General features: G+C 40.6%; 1 protein-coding gene across 9 annotated transcripts in view; it reads left to right on the top strand.

Moving 5' to 3' along the window:
• Mdr49 (Multi drug resistance 49) overlaps window positions 1–24178 on the top strand; it is a 75435-nt gene that overhangs the window by 21194 nt on the left and 30063 nt on the right. For 2 of the 9 annotated variants that reach the window (XM_069115318.1, XM_069115314.1), the window contains exons 1-2: window positions 6143–6277; window positions 8221–8607. The exons of 4 other annotated variants lie outside the window; for them this stretch is intronic. The gene's annotated coding sequence lies outside the window, so the exon portion shown is untranslated. Of the gene's footprint in view, window positions 1–6142; window positions 6278–8210; window positions 8608–24178 lie in introns of those variants that run through there. 3 more of the 9 variants (XM_069115319.1, XM_069115316.1, XM_069115315.1) reach the window with 2 other exon arrangements.

Raw genomic sequence — 24178 nt, 5'->3', positions numbered from 1 at the left:
AGTATCCGATGTTCTTTGAGAACGCTGCAATCTTATCCTCCGTTTTTCTTTTTAACGATCATAAACAGCGAGATATTAGAATCGTAATTTTCGCAAACTCCAGCCTCTTGACACAATATACCGATACTCGTACACTTTTCCCCTTTTTTTCCTTTTTTTCTCTCTGTTCTTTTATTTCTTTCTTACTTCGAGCCCGAGAACAGTTTATAGTTTATACAAAGCTTTTCGATTGATTCTCGTTAAACGAGCTGTTTGACATTGACACGGAAAATATATACCGTCGAGTTATGAGAGCCGAAGAACGTCAAGGATGTGGTAGCCAAGGAGGTAAAACGTATATTAAAGGAGAGAAAAGAAAAAGGATCTGCTCCAGACGTTGCATCTTGATGTTATTAAATGGCTTTTTCTGCTTCACCCACACCTTCGTAATGTTTCTGAGCCTTGCGAAGGCTTTTTTTGCTCTCCGCCGTCTGATCCCTCGGTTGTTCTTCATTCCATCTTTTTTTTTTTATCTTTCATTGCCTCCTCTCCCATTTTTCCGCCGTGAAAACACTGTCCGCACTTTGCCTTCTCTTGCACGACGTACTTACTCCCTTTTTTTTTCAAATCGTAAATTGCTCTCGGTTCTTTTTTACCTAGAACGTGCTCTTTCCGTGCTAGAACTCTTTAAAGATTTTCTTTCTCTTCTGTTCCACCGTGGAACGTACGTTATTGGGGTCCTTCGAGTTACGATATCTGCTACGAAAATTCTTCGTTCTGGGAACTCGAAGCGTTTGACGACTTTGATAACGTGTTTCGTAATAAGAGTCTCGTCACAACGTATTTTTATTGTGCAATTGTACCTTTTTTTCTCTTGAAATCACGTTTATCTTTCTGATTCTTCTCTGTCGTAAAACAAACAGAACAAGAGACATCACGAATAATCTTTCAACAAACTTCCCTTGTTTGCTGACATTTCTTGGAAGTTTCGCTGCAATTTGCAGCTGAAAAAGCACTTCAAACCACTTGAGAAGAATATTTATTCTCTTCCCGAAATCTTCTCGATTTGTAGGTAAAACTTTTGTCAATTATGCTATCGAGAGCTATTCTCACCTTCAGTTTTCGTTATTTATCCCCAGGCGATCTACTTCCTCTAATCAAGTTAATCCATCACTAACACTTTCCATCTATTTTTCAACAATTATGCAGTGTTATATAAAACTCTCCGCTAGCATCTATTATTACACCATCTGCCCTATCTATCTCGTCGCTGTTATACTATTTATAACCATCCTGTCAATCGTATCAATTTCAATCAAATCTCAATGAAGATCAATCACTCATCGTTTACCAAGTCGTTGCCCTTAACCATGTATCTCGTATTTCTGTCCACCCTATCGTTCCACGCGACCTTAACTCGATCTACTGTAACCAACAATTTTTCCCTAAATTTAACGTAATTTCCTCACACACGGTATCGTCATCGCTTACGTATTTCGTACAGGCGGATTTGCTAGTAATTTTAGGGTCGATTCGAAGTCCAATGCTCGGCTACAATCTCCTCGAATGGATACCAATTAAAATAACTGGCCGGGGGTATGTACGGCTTCGAGGCCGGCGACGGTTCAAAGGGGGTTCAGAGGTCGTTGGAGTGCTTTCATAACTGTTAATAGGAAACAATTGCCGTCTCGATTAAATTCCACTGAACTATTACGGGCGTCGTCGACATCGTGCCGTAAGGAGGAAGCGGGGCTCCGGCTTTCGGTCTTGCAGTTTCGAGGTTACTGGCCTTTCTCGATTCTCCAACCTCCGTCGGGATTCCTCTTGCGTACCGCTTCCTAGTTTTCCGTGCTGTTGTTTGGCTCTGTATTACTGTAATAGTCAAACTGGCCTTTCGAAGCGATTTCGTAGTCCAGGTCGTGATTTGTCGCGATACCAGCCAACGCCAGATTCCGTGATTTCCAAGTAATGCCGGTCCGAACGAGGTCACGGTTCTGAATGCCGTAGAATATCGAGCGACCTCGATGTGAATCGAAGAAGGTACTAGGGGATACAATGCGCCTGCAATTCGAGCATGGAACATGGATGGCGTTGAAAGGCCAACGAATTTATTGCGATAAATACGTAGACCTGCGATGCTCGACCGTGGATCGACGCTGGATTTTTAAACGATTCGCGGGTATCAATCTCGAGCTTGTGTGTGTGTCCCGAAAGTTTAAATTATCGCGATACTATAACAAAACGTTCGAGTCCTATCGATCTTCCAGTTAATAGCGAAACGTTACAGCTTCGTTTTAAAAAATAAAAGTTCGATCGAGCCTTGAGAATCGTTGAAAAATTCAACGTTAAATCTATGGTTGAGCCTGGATCGTTGTCGTGTTGAAGGTTAATATTCAATTATGTGTAAAGGTATTATTTGATCGTGAATTACTCAGAAATATCATTGGAGCTGTTAGGTCGGTGTATGAGAAATGTCAGAATAATTTTCATGAATCAGTGTACTTTTCCAATGACTAACTTATTCTACTGTTCTAGATTTATAAGAGTCATCGGTTCTATAATTGTAAAATTCCTCGAATAGAGTTGTTACAGTTTCTTCTAAAATAATTTCTCCAATTCAAATATTGCGTAGGCGAAAGAGAAGATATCCTCAATCTCTCACAAATGCTGAATTTATGTTTCCAATAACTTTCCTGACATTGATGTTTCTTTCTCTCTCTCTCGTATTTTTGTTATAATCCATCCTTCATATAATCAATAGTTATCGATAGGACAAAATTTAATAGATGATCTGGTCTGCTAAAATCCATGTCGACACTAAGCCAACATATCGTATGCACTTAACATAATCTTCTAATATTAAACGGAAGATCTATAGTATCCCATATCTGTTACAGACACTTCGGTCAATAACCAAGTCGTAGGTTGCCGCGTTATCGATAGGAGTCGAATGTTTTCGTTTCTGTTGTAATATCGCAACAATTTGAACTTCAAATCGGTGTGGATTTGGTAAACGATAAAGGTCGGTATTATAGAAACGAAATCCCTGTGACGATTCGAATGGCACCATTTATCGTTGCCGTATCGTTATTTGCTCGTTAATTTAGCATTCGATCACCGAAGATAAAGAGGCTCGAGGTTCTGCCGAAGTCACTGATAGATAGCTCGATCTACTTTCACCGATGTTGTTTACTTGTCGATGGCTAATTGTTGGCGATCCGAGAACTCGCCGCCGAGTCGATTATTCTAGCTGGCTGGTTTACGCAGCTTTATTAGTCGATAGTTATCCACACCACCGGTCAGGTAATACTGCCGTTACTCTACTATTGTCGCTGTTCTCCAAGCTACCTGGAAACTGTATCGCCCTGTGGTGTACAATTAATCGTGCCTCACAATAGCTCGTTACTGCCTAACCAGCCATACTAACGGACTGGTAAGAATTAAGCTCATTCAATGAGATGATATCGCAAAATATTGTGACTCGTTGTTATTGTTGGTTTAACACGGCGTCATTGTTCTCTGAAAAAATTACATACTATTCTACTTATCAATTAAGAGTTTAAGGATACTTTGACTCGAGGAAAACGTTTATCAAGAATTAATTGAAAGGCTAAAAAAAAAAAAAGAAAAATAACGAGCAATTTTCTTTGCCAATTACAAGTTTAAGAATGCTGTTATTTTAGCTGGATATTTATTAAGAACCATCAACGGAGGAGTTGATAGGAAAAGTAGTATTAGTGGGAAAACCTATAATTTGAGAAAATCGTGGATAAAAATAGATTTTGATACAGAAATTTATATATCTATAATATAGGAGTATAAAAAGTGAAATTTTCTGCTCTACTTTTTATATATTTCTCAATTTCATTGCACGGATACATGATAAATCTTCACTCGTTAAGAAACAAATCATTTGTTTTCGTAAGTTTATTTATAGCAAGCAGACGGTATAAATAAAGAAGGATGTTTGCAGCATCAGCTTCATCTATTTTTGAATTTTTGGATTTTACCAATGTGGGTTCTAGAGGCTCGTATAATGCTTCTGAAGATGAAAACACTTTACAGAATGTACTCGTAAGAAAATCATGAATAAATATTACGTATTGTTTAAAAACACACTTGTGTCAGTTCTTCATTTAGGTTTTTAATTAAGATTATCAAACGCGTTATAGTACTTCACTGGCAATTCAACAACTACGATCAACGTGTTGGAAAGTTTCATTACATAAATATTCTCGTGCCAGAAAATTTTCGAAAATGTCCAGGATGGAGCGACGATATACACGTCGAATAGAGTTTTGTCGTTTATAGACTGGGCGCAACACCGTCTTGGGAACGTTCTTGGAAAATTTTCTGGCAGCGGAAATGGGTCACTGTGTCTACCGTGACGTCGAGGTCGATCCCGTTGCAGCCGCTGCATCTGCATTTTGCAGTGGTCGAGATCACGCTGCGTATAGACGCTAGACGTCGAATAATCGATGTCTGAGTATATGTTTGCAAGCGGATCGTCGCATCACTTCCCTCAACAGAAACTCGGAACTGATACAGCGCGCTTTTATCACGAAGCGCGCTCCTCTAATCGGGCGTACGCCAGTTGAACTCGACTTGATTGCCAGTATCGTTAAACAGAGATTGTACCAATCAGAATCCAAAGGTCACGCGTAATACTGTACTTTTTTGGTATTTGATATTAAACAACAGCTAGGATTAGAGGAGACGAATCAATCGATGATTGAATATAGATCAATTCAGCTTTCAGGAATTAATTTCAAGATACGATCGACTGTTCCTATCAATTTGAACGTATATTGCAGATAGACGTGTGTCGAAGTTGTTGACAAACTATAATCAAATTTTCCTTTGTTTGTCAGATAAAAAAATGTATAATTTGTCACTATGGTATAAAAGCTAATAAGGACTGTTATAATTGGATCAGTTGGTACAATGATATAACAGAATAGTATAAACGATAAGAATATGGACGATTGTTTCTATGATTTGATTTGTATTGCAGATAGAGATACAGATGTATGGAAATTATTAGCTTCCTATAATTGCATTTTTCTTTCACTTCAGATAAAAAATGTTCAACCTTTTACTCTAGAAAAAGAGAAGCTGATGATTGTTACAACAATAATAATAATAATAATTAATGGTAAAATAATAGTATAGTAACAAATGTATAAGTAATTTTTGAGGCGCAGACAGATAAATTATATAATTTTAAAGTTGCAGGAAATTAGAGATATTTAGATTATGTGTATTTATACTTAATTATAGGATATACATATAATTGTCAAAGTGAAAGGTATATCTTGGATCCACAAACGTGTTGAAGCTCATTAAAGCGGTGGTTTTAATTTCAAACATTTTAACCTGTCGGTCGAAGTCCAGCGTCTGATAAATTGTTCGGATTATATCCATTCATCAGATCGAGGGAACAGTATGTTTGTAGCCGTTGTGCTCCAGCAACCCACATTTATCTCGTGCCAAGCCTGCGCTTTCGTATTTGCGCTTTGCACAGGCCGCGTATCCGACCACGGATGTCAGTCTTCGCGCAGAATTTTTGCTACTTTCGTTTGGTCCGTGCCTCGATCGATCTTACTTTCCACGCATCTATTGTTTCGAGAAATAATACCACACTCTTATTGAAACGTTACACAGTTCGTATATAATCCTTGAATCTACTGATCGATTCCAATCCTAATCGAGAGGTCGTAAGATCGACGACGGTGAATTGAACGAAGATCATTGAGAACGAGATCGAGCGGTGAAACGGAACGAGGAGCGGTGCTCTAAAATAAACTTTTGGCATTACTCGCTGATTAGACGGAGAGAAGAGAGGATGTTCGAGATGGAAAATACCGGAACGATGCAACTTCCGTTCATTTTAGACGAGTACGTCAGAGGTTCTCGAAATACGTCATCGGGCGGCCGAAAAGACTAGCGACGTTAGACGTCATCGTTCGATCACAGGAGCGTCGCGACGCCACGGTGTGCCAGGCGGCGCGAATCTCGTCCCCAGAATTTCGACGATATCCGGTTCGCACTGGTTCCCGCTGGCTCGCTTCCGATCTCGACCACGTTCACGAGCACACACGGTGCACGTCCGTCCGTGGTCGTCCCTTTTCGACTTGCGGCGTTTGCTTCAGTCCAAGAGGGATGAAAAAGAGGGGACGCGTCGTCGTTGCGTAAGCGTCTGGACGTCGAGGCACCGTTGCGTCAGTCGTTCGAAAGCTACTAAGCATCGCGGTCCACGAAAAATCCGAGGGAATAAGCGCTCGCTCTTGCAACATTAGTGAGTTTCTCAAGAAGATAATCGCCGTCGAGAAAGAATCTGCGAAAAGCCGGCACACCACCGAAGCTTTTCAACTTTGCCTCGTCTCGACTGCGCTTGGCTTCCTCTCCCGTTCAAGGTCACATCGCCTCGCATCATCTCGTTTCGCCGCATAAATCGCCGCACGAATTTCGAGTGTGCTTCTTCCTCTGCCACAGACCTTGACGGTGGAAAATTCAAGGTCAATGGCAGTACGTCGCTTTACAATAGGAACACGAGCGCGCAGCCGCGCCGTGAGATCGAATTTTATGGTGGCGCCCAGACGACGCGAACGATACGTGATTATGGGACGGAGCCATGTCGAATGATCTTCTGTTCGCGCCTCTTGATCAACCGGCAGCGAATCAGTCGTACGATATTGTCTTCGATTCATCGATCCTCTCGTCTATCTTTGATCAAACGTTTACCGATTACATAAGGATTGATGGCATCGTCTTCCAAGTACATATATCGAGAGGGTTTGTTTTCGTCGTGACCTTCATCTACAAACGACCTTCCTCTTCGATATATCTTCGTGAACTATAAAAGATAATCGTATCTTTTTGTTTCGAATACTCGTATTGAATAAATCGAAGGCGTAATACAACGTGAAATAAATAGCCCGATATTCGGAAGCACGTGCAACGTAACTCGACCGTGGCATCTAATACCGTGGCTGGTCTGCTTTAAGGTGGCGCGTTATTTTCCACGCTTGAATTTTTTCACCACCCGGTTCTCCTATTAAACTCGCGCAACTGCACTTGGACGTTTGCATTTTGCACGCGGTGCAAAGTGACGTACCCTGGCGAGTGTTGTTATTCGCCTATGTTTCTTCCATTCTCATGCAGCTTCGTGACACAGAGATAACTCTTCCGATGGAGTATCATAGCTCTTTCCTTAAGTATCGTCGTTGGTACAACAGTCGCGTTTTGCAAAGCTTGCAGCAACAACGATCGGTCTTCCGCGAACTTTCTAAGGGGAAAACCGGGATTTCCTCGTTCTCTGTTCGATCGTATCTCTCATTGTTCGATCACGTGTTTTCCTTGTTTCATCCATTAAGAACCGCGACGCGTATTCGAAGTAGCTTTAACGAAGCTATGTCGAATAAGGAAATTCGTAATTCAAGAAAAACTCGTTTCTTTCTCGCGCTTGTGACGGTTTCGTCGATATTGGCGACACGTTTTTTCCCGCACGTGCATACATAATATGTGACATACGGATCGATTCGAAGAAAATTGTCGCTACTTCATCTGATGTCACGAGGTCGTTTTGATTGAAATATTTTGTATTTGTTTGTTAGATTACGAGTTTCTTCCGTGTGTCATCGCATTTCTATTCTGCATTAATCCATTGCGTTTTCCTTTACGTTGTAATTCTTTGATACTACCAGTAAACTCATCTACATTAGCTTTATTTTACTGCGAGAAAACTGCGCGCTCTAAATCCTAAGAAGATTAGTACAATTATTCATATAGAGTGGTCCTCTGTACATCTCCACTTCTTATCGGTGAAAACAGGGCGCAACAAATTGCATGCCACAAGTAGAATACGAAGGGTTAATTTTCAACCACGTACTACACGATTATTTATCATTTAATCATTACACGTTCGAAATAAATCTGCGATTCGATCTACTGTTGCCATATTCTCACCGTAACAACCCTAGAAAATAGCGAAAGATTAACAGAAATTGCTCGAAAGTTAAATACGTACGATAATCGAACTCCTGTTTCACCCAGCTGTCTCTAATCACGTATTGGCAATCAGTAATTGTACGGCATAGTAAATTACGATCGGTGGCGCGGTGACGGTTGATCGGGTGCTACGACCGAGAACGAGGAAACCCAGCCGCATGTAAACTCGGGGAGACGGCGTTATCTCGCCGATGTCACCTCGAGCGTATAAAAGACGGACTCTTTCGACAGGTGGCTTCAGTAATTCATACTCGTGCGAGGCCGACCGATCCCGCCAGATTTAGTTCTCGTTCCACGTCGCGTGTGAACCTTCCCCACGAACACAAGGTTGTTTGGTGCTGTGCGTGTCTGAGGTCATAGACAACGTCGTTCTGCACTCTTCATCCCCTTGGCTCCCGACGCTTCCACCCAACTTTTGGATACATCTTCGATCGATCTTCGTTGGATCACGCGGTTCGTGCACGGCCGTGGGATACGCGTGCATTGACAAGCCGCATAGTGAAGCCTAGTGAAGTTGCGAGGGACACTTATGAAGGGGTCCGTCAACGCACCGAGGCCTATCGTTGATCAGAACAGATATATTTGGGATAACGATTGGAAACAGTAGCTTGGTACAAGGTACGTGATAAAAGTGCTACCGGGGGTCTTCGTGGATTTAATTATCGCACGTTGATATCTTCTTTGTCGATTCGGCGAATTCGCGCGACGATCGTGATCATTGAACTCGTCGATAATATTTTTCTTTTATTTTCGGCGACCATCGAGTTCTATTAATATACTGGGCTTAAAGTATCGCGTCGTCGCAATCGTCTGGAGAGTATCGATATTTTTGGACGATCTATACTTTTCAAACAGCGAGATGTTTGGAAGATATGGGTGTTAAAAATTGCTCAGAGTAGAGAAGAATCGTGCATGTTTATGGGATGTTTCATATAGACGATATGGGAACCACGTGTTTGATGATACGTTTACATGGCAACGATTAATCACCGTTGGCTAATACGCGGTTATCTGTGAGATCCTGGAAAAGGGTCGATTTAATCAGCGGAGGATATCAAACGCGTATGCTAGAATATATCAAGTTGATGCAACAGGAATTCATAGACTGCATTGATTTTGACCTATGTTCTACGCACGGGTCAAATCACTTATCTTTGAAGCGTGCTTTACCTTGATCCCTCGTCAGACACATTTGTACCGTGTTAATTTATTATTCCTACGATTTGTGGATAGACTGTTTCGCTTCGAAGCAGAAGAAATTTTATAAGCGGAATAAAGTTTCATCTAACGTTTTAACGTTGAACTTTGATGAAGCCTAACGAATACGCGAAAGGTAAACGACCAAGTAGTTGGAATGCGACGGAATGAAACCCTGCGTTGCCGCTTAATCCTATTTAAAATTGAATCACCGACAAACGGGTTCGTCTCCGTTCGTCGATGTTTCCGTGACCTTTTTTCCGCGACCTGTTGCCGTCAAAATGGCACGGAGGTACCACGATTAGAAGGAACATCGTACGTCGCTGTTTCGCTTATCATAATCCTATCGTACGTCCAGATTTGCCGATTTTTTCGTACGATTCGATGAAACGAACTCGCCAGGAAAATATAACGTTTCTAAGAGGGAAATTTTCACTTGGGACAACCTGAAATTATTTTATTTGTATTTTCTAGCGTTTTTTTAATTTTTGCACCCTTTCTCCCCTGTGTCTATTAATTCCGCAACAGTTCTATAATTATCGTCCGCAGTTCTCGTTCACAGTTTCTATTTATTTGTTCATCGTTCCTTTTTTCCACGTTCACGTAGGCGGGTTCGTTTGAATAGAGCTTGAAAAATTCAAACGTACCAAACAAATCTCGGAGGACCGGCAGTTGCAGCAACGGAACGCTTGCAGCTAGTAACAGAAACGCTGTACCAAAATAATCTTCGTGCGCAACTTTTATTAAAGCGTTGGTTGCGAACTGGCACAAGGCTCTGTTAGGATAGTCGTGTTCGTTGACCTACATGAATGAGAAATCGCACGATTTACCAATTTCCACGGGAATTCGCTCACTCGGTTTTGCTATTCTATACTCGTATTAATCGCGTGTATCTCGCTTCTATATTCTCGTGGTTATTACCAACAAGAACGAAACCCAAACCGGATGGGTGCTATTGCGTTGTAGCATTATTATCACACTCGAAATAAACTTCGTTGATCCATTATTGGCTTTATGGAGGTAAACTGGTAGGTTGCCAAATTTTAGCCGAGTGTCTCTGTCTGTAAACAGAATGGAAAGTGGTCGTTGGAAAAGGAAGAGGGACACGATCTCTCGTGGTGCAAGTTACTTGGCGTGTTTAAGACGGAACGATGATTTGTCGTCTTCGAAAAAGTATATTTCTCGAGGATCGACGATGCACGAAGATGTATAGAACGCTGCGCCGGGCAACAAAATATCGAAGTGTAATCGGAAATATTTACTAGCTTTTCACCACGCGGAGAATGGTTGCCGGTATATTTTTTCTCCATGTTTTATCGAGCTTTTTATCGTGTGTGCCAGCAGCATCGCGACGACGAATGGCGTTCGGCTATCCACGTTATTCCTTCTCACTCCGCAAATGCTCTCTACATTGCTTTCTTTTATTTATTTTGGTTGAAACTTGACGATCGAAAGGATTCTGTCGATTCTATCATGTCGGTTGACTCATTATCGAAGCAAAATAAAATTTCGCTGCGACATTATTTATCTGTAAAGTGGATCAGTCGTCGTCGGAATCCAGCGCAATTCTCCCTTCCGCTTTTAATTGTGTGACGTAATGCTGCTTCGGGAATTTTCGAAATTCATGTAGGTCAGACACCCGCAGGTGGGAAAGGCACAATTATATAATGTCACAGTCATATTTTTCACCGACCCTTATCTTAACGACAATAGTCAAACAATATGAGATTATAGATTGTATTATTGGCGCCGTTTCGTTACTTTTTTCTGGCTATCTTCGCTTTTGCGTGGACAGCAATCGTTTGGCAGTTAATTTATTTGATAAACAATCGCTGTATCGTGCTTGTTCAATTGTGTACAATAGGATACGAAGTTTTGATTGTTTACGAGAAAGCATAGATTTTTTGATGAAAGAGTAACGTTGTTATCGCGTATTATTTTGCTTTTTCGTCTGGACACGTCGAGAATTCGCGTTGACATTTTGATGGAAGTTTAATAACTCCTCCTTTTATCATCGTTCCACGAACTTCCGTCATTATCTCTGACACGATCGTACAAGTCTGTCGACGTTTTCGCGGATATACAAACAACTTTTGTGTTTCTCAATATAAGCAACGAAACCGCAATAGCGTAGCCTCGACGGTGACGATATCAAACCTCTTCGAGTTGTTTCGACGACCGTTTCACAATTGAAATTGGTTGGATTCGTTCGCAGCACAACTTTTTCGTAGTCTGCTTGCTGACGATGATACAACTGAATCGATAAATCTGCTCCTATCGATCGATTCGTCGCGTAATTAACGCTAAAGGTTAATCACGTAAAAAAAATATTATCATTTATTATAGGAAATCGTTGTGTCTACGACAATTGCTCGTGCAACTTTACCGTGACAATTATAAAACGTGCATCCGTGTGTTGTGTAAATAAATACCTGTTGTCTCTGTCTGGTATCATCAATAAACTGATTCGTGAGTTGCACCACCGGTTGCACCACCACTGTTGCCAGGTTATTTTCATTGCAGATATGAAATTAACAATCGTCTGTTTTGCGGAAGATTTATTACGAACCGTAAGGGGTATCGAGATTTTCCACTACTTGTTTAAGACATTTTATATAATCGAACTTTTGCCAAATTTTTCCAGTTACGAGTTACAAGTTATCGATATTGGCTAACACCCTTGTACATCATTGACAAGTTTGATAGTAGTAGTAAAAAAAAAAAAAATTAAATTTTACTAGCGGATTTTACAAATTACAAACAATTTGAATACTATGTTTGACGAAAAAATATGAAATTGTAAAAGAGACGTCTATTGTCTACAATCTGTAACATATTACAATTGTTAAATTATTGCATTAAAGAGCTCTGATTGGAACAATTCATTGATCGAATGCAATGATATATCATTAAGACCCCACGTGTATAATCTTAATTAAGTCTTTTACAATGATACGAGATAGCAAGAAAGATCCATGCGCTACGGTTGATTGACGGCATGAGATTATATTTTCATGAATATTTGCTTACACGAAAGCTTAAAATGTTGTTCAGATTAGCCAGGTTATCTAAATTCAAGAAACTCGACATTTCTTTATTCTCATAAATCTGTCGGTTATTTGACGCCAAGTATCCTTTGTTCCTATTCTTGTCTATTCGTGAGTCAGGTAGTAAATTGATTTCAAATAGTTCGAAACACTTTAACGAGTGTCTAATAATAATTTGTATCTTTATGCTTCTTTCTATGTTGTCTCGCAAAAATTCGTCCTCGAGAGTATCATCGTAACGGGATCGACGAATCAAAGAACAAAGGTGGTAAAATTCGATTGGCAGTGATCAAAGGGCAGGCTTTGCTCGAAGACTCGAAAGCTCGTTACCTTCGACGCTGAAATTTACGGGTCCGATCACGACAGGGCGCAGGGATACGGAGCGGAGATTTTCGCGGCGACGCGACCTTCTGTGTTGATTCGTGTAACAGCGTTAAACTCTAAACTCCCTTAACTGGATTGGACGGTCGACGAGCCGCGGATAGTTAGCGGCAGCTGTTGCGCAAAGGATTGCCAGCCCCCGTCCGTTGACAAGATCCCCGGTCGCTTTAATCTCCTTTGTTACGCGAATTCTCCACCTCCTCGTGTAGACTCTAATGACTCGAAATTCCTGTGAAACGTGGCCGTCCCCTTCCAATTATCGTCGCCCGCGATCCACGGAGTTTTCGCTATCGTTATTTTTCATTATTTCTTTTTTATCACTTCCTTATCCTTTTTTTTTAAATTCCTTTTTTCAAAACTTCCTTTTTTTATCGTCTTTCCTCCGTGTAGACTACTCGTGTACACGGAACGAAACTAGAGAGAATTGGACGCGAATCGACGAAGCAGCCAAGCGCTTTAGAGGATGGTAACCCACGATCGGACGCTGAGTGGGATTATTCGTTGCGGATTCGAAAGCTCGTGTTAATCGAAATTGTTAGTTCGAAAAAGTTGATACGAGGTGTTTTTTAAACTTTCTATTGGTTCTACAACTGTCTGATTGGATTTCGTTTCAGTGTATCTCGATATAGTAAAAGGGGTAGATGGTATGTTTGCATAGCTGTGATTTGTTTCCACTTGATATCGCTCGCTTTATCGCGCGCCGATGGTCGAAGATTCCCAGATTTCTTTTATGAAGCAAGCTAATACGCCAATCCTAGAGAAACTATCGGTCCTAAGGATTACTGGTCAGTAAGATCTACATCTTTTTCCAGGTTTTATTTTATGCCGTTTTATCGCTTCGATCCTCTTCCTTCGATTATCGTTGGTAGGAAAGGAGATAGGACGATAGGGTGGAAAGAAGCGTTGGAACAGTGTCGAGTTTCGGCTTTGTGATATCGACGTTACCTAGAAGTAGCGATTGGAAACAGCTTCTCTGCGACGGAGTTAATTTTTACAAAGGGATTAAGCGGTTTCGAGTCGGACACGGAGAAGAACTCGGCTTGGAACGGCAATATCTTCCCATTTGTCACGAAAAGGATTAGTTCAGTCGCGCGAAAACGAACTTCCTCGTTCGTTCTTTTTCTCTTTCTCTTTTTTCGCTTCCCTTTCTATCCGAATTTTGAACACTGAAATCTGTTTTCCCTCGTCTGCGCTTGTTTTTCTCTGCCGGCTCCTTCGCTATTAAGAGCGTTTAACACTCTGTAACTAGGTTTTTGGTTTTATTTATATTAAATATTTTATTGTGTTTTATACTTCGCTGTCTGAGCGCTTATTACGTATAAATCACTTGATAAGTCAGATTCAAATGTTGGCCTATTTTCGGCTATTTAATTCAAGCGAAATTCTTCCAATAACGTTTGTACCCAACAATCTTACAGCTGTCAACTTGTACGTAATTTATGTATACAATTGTTCATTCGTTATCATAATTTCTCGCCGCGTATTTTGAAAATTTATCTGCTACAAAGGTGTAATCTGTCTCCCGTCAATTTAGAATAATTAGCAACGAAATTAGAAAGTGTTTTAATACTCGTGAATAACAGCGCATATTATCGTAATATGCTTTTAACTTATTCCCGTACAATAACGTCTTTCTTTCACCTGTTATTTTTATGTGCCAAAAGATTTATTTCGAGAATAAACAAACGAATAATTCGATGAAGTTTCGAATCTAAATGTTTCGCGGCACGATCATGTCACAAATCGAAATAATGATAGATGGATGGTTTATCGATTTCGCGATATCTTTAAGATCATTTACGGAATTCCCAGTCGCATGAATCGTTTCACGCCACTTTGTCGCTCTCGAAATCTCTGTTAACATTTGTTTCCGCTTCTCAGTTCGAGAAGCAACGCTCCTCTTCTTCTCTTTGACATCATTTTGACGCTAGGAAATCTTCGATGCTTTTCACCGCGCAACTCGAATCGTCGAAATCACGGAACAACGAGACGATTGTAAACACACCGTGTGTTTGCGTTCCTCGGCGATACGTCAAGGAACACATCGTCGTCGCGATCCTCGTTCGTCCGTTTCTATCGGTGGTGCAACACGATGGTACAAAGTGTACGTTCTTTGGTGGCCAATGCTTACAATCTGAGGAAACTTTTCTTCGGAATCATTGTGGCAATATTGAAATAAACGACAATCATCGTATCTCGATCGATCACAGTCTCTTATTAGTATCTCTTATTAGTCACAGAGATACGACCACCAATGAGTAAACTGAGTCTGACGTTGGATTACTTTTTGATAACGCCGCCACAGTTGTATCAATTAATCGAGGCATTGCGACCAACAATAGATTAATCCCAATACACGACAAATTGAATGTTTCGTTATCTAGAGCAGATATCAGTCTAATCAAATATTCAGTGCAGCAACTAATCGATATGAGAATTTATCACCCTTTTAAATAATAGTGTACGTTCTAGTACTCGCAAGCTATGTTTACTTTCGAGTAGAAATTAATCGATTTGTAAAAACTTTTGTCACGATATTTGCCCACAGCTTCTTGATTTAATTAGATATTATATTGTGTGGTATAATTACTGATACATCCATATATTCAATTATGTTATACGATGAATATTTCGCTAAAAATATTTGCGATATATTCGACAGAAATGAAAGACACTAGAATATTCCCTTGCTTTCTCGGAGAAAGGCGAACATAGACCACGGTCGTTTCTTGTCTTCAGTTTCGTTATCTGGATTTTCTTTAGGAAAAATATGCTCCTCTACTTTTGTTTGATTAATACAGATTATAGGAATAAACAAATACTACGAACATTCAGAAAAAAATGTACTTTAGTCCGCTTGTACTCTCAATTCGGCTTCCTAGCAATCTGCACATTTTTCTGCCGTCTCGTCCTGATTAGTTCGACTCAGACTCGCTTTATTCGATGTCCAGATGCTTTTCTTGGCAACGTAAGCTCCATTCGCGATCGTCGTTCTTGGCAACGAGAATGTACCTTTTTAGTGCTTAAAGAAGACTTTGCTCGGTGACCTCGTAGAAAATCAGCGGCTTTGAACGAGGCGTCCCTCGTTTCGCCATTATCGCGCGATATTTTCGGTTTACCAGGTCGATGTAGCGAGAGAAAAGGACGGGGCGAGACGGAGAATCCGAGACGTACGTCTTCTGCCAACGTCGAAGAAGCTTCCGCGAAATCGAGTTGGCAAAAGAGTGGGCGGTGTTGGCCAGACTCGCCCAAGGTTGCAGACGATCTCGCCTGTCAGGTCCTCCACGTATTTAGCCTTTCGATCGACGCACGTGGACGTCGGATCGCGTGTATATAAAAATACGACCAGACGATTTGCTCGCGAATGATACAACCTCCTCACATTCTTTACGAAATAGTCCTTTCTCTTTCTTTTTCTTTTTTCTTTTTTTTTTTTTTTTGTTTAGCGTTTATGCTCGAAGAGATTGAGCCGCTCGGCGCGTGCAAGTGTACGGCTTATTCTCAAAATAGCCGCCGAGGCACGCGTTTGTTTCTCAGTTTGCGTCACTCGAGTCGTAATTTCCACTATGACGTACTCTTATACTTTTCCTACATTTTATACGAATCGCGCGGTTATACACGAGATGAGATTCAACGTTTGATGTAGTTCGCTAGTTAGAATATTTGAGTGAAAAAATAGGGCTTCTTATTTACTGTAATTTTTATCTTCGGCCAGACGAACTTCGTCTTGCAAACATTATTCACGCGACCGTAAATATTAGGTCGTGACCTTTTCATTTTCGCAAACAGAGTTCAGTGAAATTGAACAAATGACAATTCTCAGTCAAAACAAACTCCGCTCGAATTGATAATCTCTTATTGTATTTTTGATAATTTTTTAACCTTCGCTCGTGAAATTTGGCTCGCTTCGAAGCAAAATATACAAGATGAGTCTAGTGTCGTCGATTTTGGAGAAGCATTCTTCAGCCAGTGGATGGTTTGATGTCAAGACGTGCTCAACTCATCATTTTTTATGTTTCTCAAAGTTTTATATACAATATGCGGATGAGGATTACCTTGTCGCAGTCCCTTCTCGAAGGAGCTGGCAAAATCAGGTTTTTGTTTGAACTTCTTCGTGACATGATATTCGATAAAAATAATCAGGAAGAGTCACAAAATATAAAAAACACACGCATCACGAAGAGAAGATAGTGAATTCCATTGTCAACCCTTCATATTCTAAGAGAAAACATCATCGAATTATTGATAATGAGCCAAGAGTTTGGCTCGTATATCGCACGATTCGCTTCTTACGCCAGAAATCCAGAATAATCGTTCAATAAACGAAAGACGCTCAGTTGGAAGCTCGAATTGACTAACGTTATCGTTCACAGAAAATCTAGAGATACGCAGATATTTTGGATGTTTTTGGTGATTCACGAGACTCTATTACGTAGAATTGGATCAGCGCTTCTATCTTGTTCGTGGGATGCTCATCGCATAGAATTATAAGAAATTTATTGTCTGAATGAAACGACATTTACGATTTAACGGGGTTTGTTGGCTCAGAAAGAAAAGGTTCCTCTGTGTGCTATTGAAACGAAATATTCGTTTGTTTCGATAGTTTTAATAAGCGGAAAGATCGTAAACGTCGATTAAATTGTTCCAGTCGTTGCAAAGCGGGTCGGAGACGCGGTGTACAAGCGGTAGAAGCGGTAGGTCCACGGAACGTCTAAAATTAGTCGGCGGCCGATTACGGAATTCGTTGGTTCGCCGACTAGACGTCGACTACGAAAAGGAGGCCGCGAAACGCGTAATCGTGATCGTTAATAACGAAGGATACTTAAAATAAATTCTCTCGAATAACACGGTCGGGCCAAGATAAATATTGAAACCAGATGACGAAGGAAAATAAGTCATCATACCATTGATCGACCATTTGAACGATAAACTAACTTGTGTTTTCACATGAATATCATAGATCACTATATCAATGTGCTAGCTTTTTAACACTAGAATTAACGTGAAAGTGACGGATTTCGTATTTTGTGCTTTTGACAATATTATTTCCATTGTTTCATTTTCGTTCGTACGGTATATTGTTATATTTATTGGTACAGTATATTCAGATATGGATTAAAATTAAAAGTTATAGAATTAACTAATTCATCGTTTATCGTTTCGACAGGTTTCAAATTCTTTGTTTTTACGATTATTAATCATAATTATAATCATTTGTGTGTATGATACATTTCGGTCGGTAGTTTTACCGTTTAATAAAAAATTCACAATCTGGAAAGGGACGAACGTTTTTCAATGAAACGTTTCCTCCGAGCGGAAAAAGTTGGTTCAAGCATTCATCGTTAGTCGAACAGAGCATTGGTAAAATATTCTCGAATTCTAAAGGAACTTTTTTTCCACGGGACATCGGTTAGATTCGGATCTGGAAACGCGACCGACAACCGTCACGAATTAGGCGATGGCGCGGTTCTCGAACTCTCCACATGCAGTCGGGTTTAAGGCCGCGAGAAGTGTGCCCGCTGGCCGTTTGAAAATACAATGGAAATTAATTTGTCGGACTTAACGAACCTCCGAGAGCACAAAGCAGCCGAGCACGGTAAAGCGGAATCGCTTTAATTATAACTCTCCTCGGTCGAGGATCTTGTCGGCGGTAGCTTTATAATTCACGATTCCTGTTCTGGCGAAAAAGCTGCCCGCTGAAAAATTCCCACCTTTTGTACCGCTATCAGTCAGAGATGATCTCAGCTCGTGGCGTTGTAATATTTTTGTTACTAATTAAACGGCCGCAGCCTCCGTAAATTACGCGTCGATCGTAAATACGCGAACCACGGCCAACTGGCTACGCGTGCTTTTGACAGATACCACTGGATTAAAAGGTATCCCTTTTTTCAATGCTGGCTGGCCCGTGTTGCTATCTACGAGGTGTTTCGTTCGTTTCATCGTGAAAAGGTTTGTTGCGTATTATCGACTAAAGAGCAACCGGCCAGGTCAAACCGATCGGTCGATATCGCGTACCTCGAATGACTTAACGTTCAATGTGGAGGAGATGGAATAACTCGAGTGTTAGATTTAGACGGCACTTTATTTGTATGAGTTGTAGCACTTAACCGAACTAAGTTGGGACTTTGTCTTCCTGTGTGTGTAGTCTTCGTTGCTTGTCGTTGAACTCAGTGAGGACTCTGTCGTCCTGTGTGTGTACTCATCCGATGGATGAAGTTGAACTCTGTTTCCCAGTTTCTCATTCTCTCCTCCCGCCGTTGTATCTCTTCTCTCTACCGTGCCCTTCCAGCTGGTCCTTTCCTAATTTTTTCCTAGCCTCGAGTCATTACGTTTACTGCCCTGAGAGGACCGGTAATTCGGAATTTCCTAATGAGGGAAATGGGCCTGTCCGTGCCATAAGCGGACGGCCAACTAAAATTCCGAACAAGGTTGAACAACGTATTTAAGTATGGACTCAGAAGGAAACAAATCGTCGAGAGCTTGTTATTTTTGGATACGCGATTAAGAGGTTTAAAAAGAATAGGGTACAAGTCACGATGTTTTCAATTTCTCATGAGAATAACTCAAACTTTTGTGGAAAAGCACAAATTTCAAAGTACAAGTTAATTTACTTTTGCTTGTACTGATTATTTTATACTTTATTAAATTAACATTTAACTGGCATCTGATATTTTCTGAAATTTAACTTTTCGTTTTTTACGACTAAATAAATCAGAAAGATACAGTTTCATTCGGGGTAAAGAAATTTATCAGCGAGGATAGGGAAGAGCGTATAACGGGAAACGGACGTTCTATGGTCAGACGCACTGGAAACCGACAACGCTAATCGCTACGCTTGTCTGTATCTGTCCATATACATTCTACCGTAAGATTGCTTTCGACGTATAGGCTGTGGTTACAGCTGCACGCGATTAACGATGCATCGAGATTTACATGGAACTAAGCAGATGGATAACGAGTAAGACCGTAGCTACAGCGGACGTGAATCCGCACAAACTGGCGCTGTGACAAACTCAGTACGTCAAACCGTCAAATGCGCGTATAGATTCTAATGGACGTATGCATTGCGATCTTCGGATCTTCTGTTCGCTCGCTCTAACTGCAACCTGAAGATTATCCAAACATGTAGTCACTAATTCATCGTTCGATGACTTATTCCGCAACGACTTGCCTGTAATTCAGATTTAACAGCAATTTCGCGGATAAACATTTATCGATCTTCGGCAGAATTTTAGAAGATACACGAAACATTGTTCCTGGAAAAAATTTTTCGAGTCATCGGTGACCACGCAAGGATTATGCGACGCTCACCGCGGAAACTCCGTTGGAAATTAGTTTCCAAGCTTAATGGAGTTTCGCGATTGCGAAAGGTGCCGCGACGAACGACGAAAGTCGTCGGCGAACTTTCCGTGTAACTTTAGCAATTTTTCCCATTAGCCGCGATTTTTCAGCTGCGGAACACGCTCCTGACGAAGTTTATCGCCTTGCTGGTGCGGTAGTAAAGAAAGAAAGAGGGCGAACGATATCCGAGCAGACCGACTCGCGAATACATTAGCGCGACAAAACTTCGCACGGATTGTTTTCCTTGCCGAAATTTGTTCTCCGCCGTGTTACGGGGATCTCGAAAAGATTGGTCCGCGAATTCGAAAGAAAGATTACGATTCCCCTGGGAAATTAACATAGAACCATAGAACTTGCTCGTTTCTAACAAGATTAGTATCAATGAAGCTGTAAATTGTTTCAATCACTACGAACTTCACGAGCTAGTTACTATTTCTAAACACCTTCAAATCGATTCGCAGTATTAATTCACAGTATTATCCTAGAAATTTCCATGGTTTTCACTATTTCACTTTAACGTTACACGAATGCTTCAGGTATTGCTGTTGGGTACATTATACGTCATTATGTTCGCAGCGATTTACGCTTAATTGCCAACTGATCTTCGTTTTGTCCATACACAGGACAACTTTCTTACGTAAAAATGATTTGGGAAGAATTACAGAAAAATATCGACGATCCTCCAGAATATCGAATATCCTTCTCTATTTTCTCTTCTTCAAGATTTTGGATCATTATCTGTACGAAACTAATCTTCTGGCAATAAATTGCCAAAAACGTGTATCACAGTGGAGATATTATGGAAATTATTCGACAAAGAAATTCCGTTCTTTTAAAATGAAAGACTTCGCACTGTGGACACTTTCAGGGTGAAATAATATTTGTTCAAAGGACGAAATCTCTCGATTTCGTTAATAATACTCGACGAGCAAGTTTGCGAACGGTATGACAAAACGGTGCAAATGCGAGTCCATATCTCGTTGGCAAGGCCTTCCGCTCGACTTCCGGTTTCACAGGCTCATCGATGATTTACGAGCCGCGAAAAAGAGCGGCCAGAGCACCGAGGATAAGACGTGTCCCGGGCACGAGAGGGTCGGCCTTGCAACTTCAGAGACAATTTATCGTTGCATCGATCCCGCAACGAACGGGAAATTTTATAAACTGCCTTTCGAGAGGGCAACGAAGGAAAAATTGGATCGCGTGTACCCGGCCGTGGAGAAGGGCGAGGGGTTATTGGAACGGAGACAAATGAAATCGGAAAGCTCTCGTTCGCATGAAATAGGATAATTCGAAATTGACCGGTCGCCCGATGTCGCCGATCCCTCGCGGCTCTTTATTACTCCTCGTTTCTCAATTCCAGCTTTGAAAGCAACCGTCTCGTTAATAAAAGCTCAACTTCCAGAGAACTTTCTGTTCTCGTAGCTTCTTGCCCATTAGATTCTCGCTGAATTTCGCGAGGATATCCAATCGAATTCGAGAATGTCGTACGTATGTGAAAAAGATATTAATAATATTTATTTATTTACTTTTTATTGGTGTAACAACGTTTGGTGAAGGTTGTGAATGTAGTATCGTGGACGAATGGCCTAAAAAATATCTGGTGAATCATCGTCACTTAGGCCTATCCGTAATATTGTTTAAGTGACTTTAGGTCAAAAAAGGCCTGGCAGTCGTATTGGGCGAACCAGAAAACAATATGACGGGAAGGCCTAAGTGCTGTTAGGTCGAAGAGGGCCCGGCAGTTTTACCGAGCAGTCGAGTAGAAGAGTCGTCGATTTGCCGAGTTGTTACGAGTTGCAAACTATCAATTGTGAGTTGTGAATTAACTATTTAGTTATAGCACATTACTATATTTAGTTCACGTTGAGTGACCATTGTTTCTTGTCTAATCCATTGTAAATAGATCTATCGATCAATAAACTTATTACATAGGATAAATAAAAAATTCCTATATAAATGATATAGGTATAGGTAAATAAAGAAAGATAAGTGCGAAATTAGTGTCAACCTACGTGCTGTAAATCTCGCTTAGCTCTTAAATAGAATTTAGCGAGCTACGAAGAAGTTTTTTTTTTTTTATTTAATATTTCACATTCACAATTTGTCCAATTTGGACATTTGGTAGAATTTTTTGGCTGTTTGATTATCATGTGAGTGGCTACCCCCAGCGGGGTACCATCTTCGTGTTTGTTAGGTTATATCCTTTATGAGATCTGTTGGATGTTTCCTTTTTAGTCTTTTTTCTATGCTTGATGTGTTGATCGTTTCCGCTGCCAGGCGGTTCGGGTGCGTTGCTATTCTTTCTCTGTACCTTCTTGCACATCTGCTAATCTCCTCCTTGACCGTTGGTATTTTTTTTTTATTTATTAAAATTTACAATCAATTCTCGCATTGAGAATTTTCAGTAATTTTTTCTGGCGTGACGCAGTGACATGGCTAATTATTTATAATAAGTTAATACTTATAATAACTAATTGAATTTAGAATTTAATCTAGCGGGTAGTGTCTCTTCAGCCTGCGGATCTGCTCCGACGTATCAAGTAATCCAGTGATTAGGGGGTTTCGGTGGATCGTTGGTATTCTCAGGTCTTTCCGAATGTCCTCGTTTCTAACGTATCATGGGGCGTTTACTATCGTTCTAAGAATTTTAGCTTGCGTTGTCTCTATTTTGCTTATATGACTCATTGTTGCTGTTCCCCATAGTGGTATAAGTTTCGGTTGGCGAGAGAAGAAATTGTCCTGTTTTCGGATTCAGTCGATACAATTGTTTGCGTTAGTATTAGTTACGCGCATAGTTGTGTGGAATAACAGAGATTTTCTAAAGGTTCGATAAATCCGAGAATATCAGGACAGACGATGCAGTTATTTCGAACTTTGAGCACAAACATCAGCGAAACGAGTTTACGTTATTTTAGAGTGACTAATTCCAGAGAGATTAAGGGTGAATCATAATTATCATAGCAAGTTTTTACAACAGACTTTTGTGTTCTCTTGTGATTCTTATGATTAGGAAAAAGTAAAGGGTTTAGAAATGGAAGTATGTGCAATACATAGTTTGTTATAACAGGATGACCGCTTTAAGAAATGGTCAGTACTCGGCCAGAAGAAAGATAAACATATATATATCGATACGTTGCGTCGTTATGCTTCATGTTACCAAAGCGAAGGTACGGTAAAGTTGCCCTCTATTCGTCGGCGAAAGACGAGACGACATAACAAAAGAACGCTTGATCAAAGAGCAAAAGTAATGAGAGATACGGACGATGGGAATAAAAAGGACGGTGGCTTCTTTTTTTCCATTTATTGGCTTTCTCTCGTTTACTCAACGAAGTCTCGTTTAGAGTGCTTTTGATCCTTATTACTGGGTACCGAGACTCTCGCCCATCGTTGATGTACGGAAAAAGAGAAAGAGCGGGAGAAAACGCTATCTTAAAAGATTTTAATCATATTACATCGACTATTCTATGGAGTTAGGAATAAATTAATGTACCGTGTCTGATCGAATTATCTCGATGTAATTCGTCTTCCAAGTACGAACAATGGCAACATCGAGATCCTTCTTCCGACGATTAAAGACGTGTCTGTACAATTAAAAGGGTGGACCGGTTTTTCGTTGAAAAAAGTTACCGAACAGCAACTCTCTTTCGCGATTAAAGACCATCTACTAACTCAGTCCGCAACACGACCTAATGACTTAGCCGTTTTTATCGCGCCGTTTATTCGACAATTAGAACAGTAATTGGATGCAAGAAAGACCGAGCGTTATAGAACGCAAGCGGCAAATTGCAGTTGCTTAACATTAACGCTTTGTCGCTTGTCGCGGTTTCATTTGCACCGGTTCGCCAAAGTTTCGCTGTCATGCATTTTTACGCGAGGACCCATCAGAATCACCGAGCATATTCGTTCTATACGTAGTTAAAACTTTCAAAATTTCGGACATGAAAGGTTTAATATTTTCGTTCTTCCATCTTCGTCTTTCTCTGACTCTCGTTCTCCCATTCGAAAACTATTTCCTGTTACAAATAGAAAAAAGAATTTGACGAGTTTCTCTCGATTTCAGAAATTGAAACACGTTGGACTATGATGTTCTCATATATTTACATTTCAGAATTTTTATAGGGAGAAAGAGAAATAACACGCAAAAGCTTCGGTTGAAACTTGAGCTGATACGTACGGCAGAACTGTCTGGTCCCCTGTGCAGTCGACTCTACGGTGTAGCGACG

This window comes from Bombus flavifrons, chromosome 6 (assembly GCF_040668555.2).
Source record: "Bombus flavifrons isolate JBK064 chromosome 6, iyBomFlav1_principal, whole genome shotgun sequence".
NCBI lineage: Eukaryota > Metazoa > Arthropoda > Insecta > Hymenoptera > Apidae > Bombus > Bombus flavifrons.
Note: the sequence above shows the minus strand (reverse complement) of the source record. Positions and strands in the feature narration are given on the sequence as shown.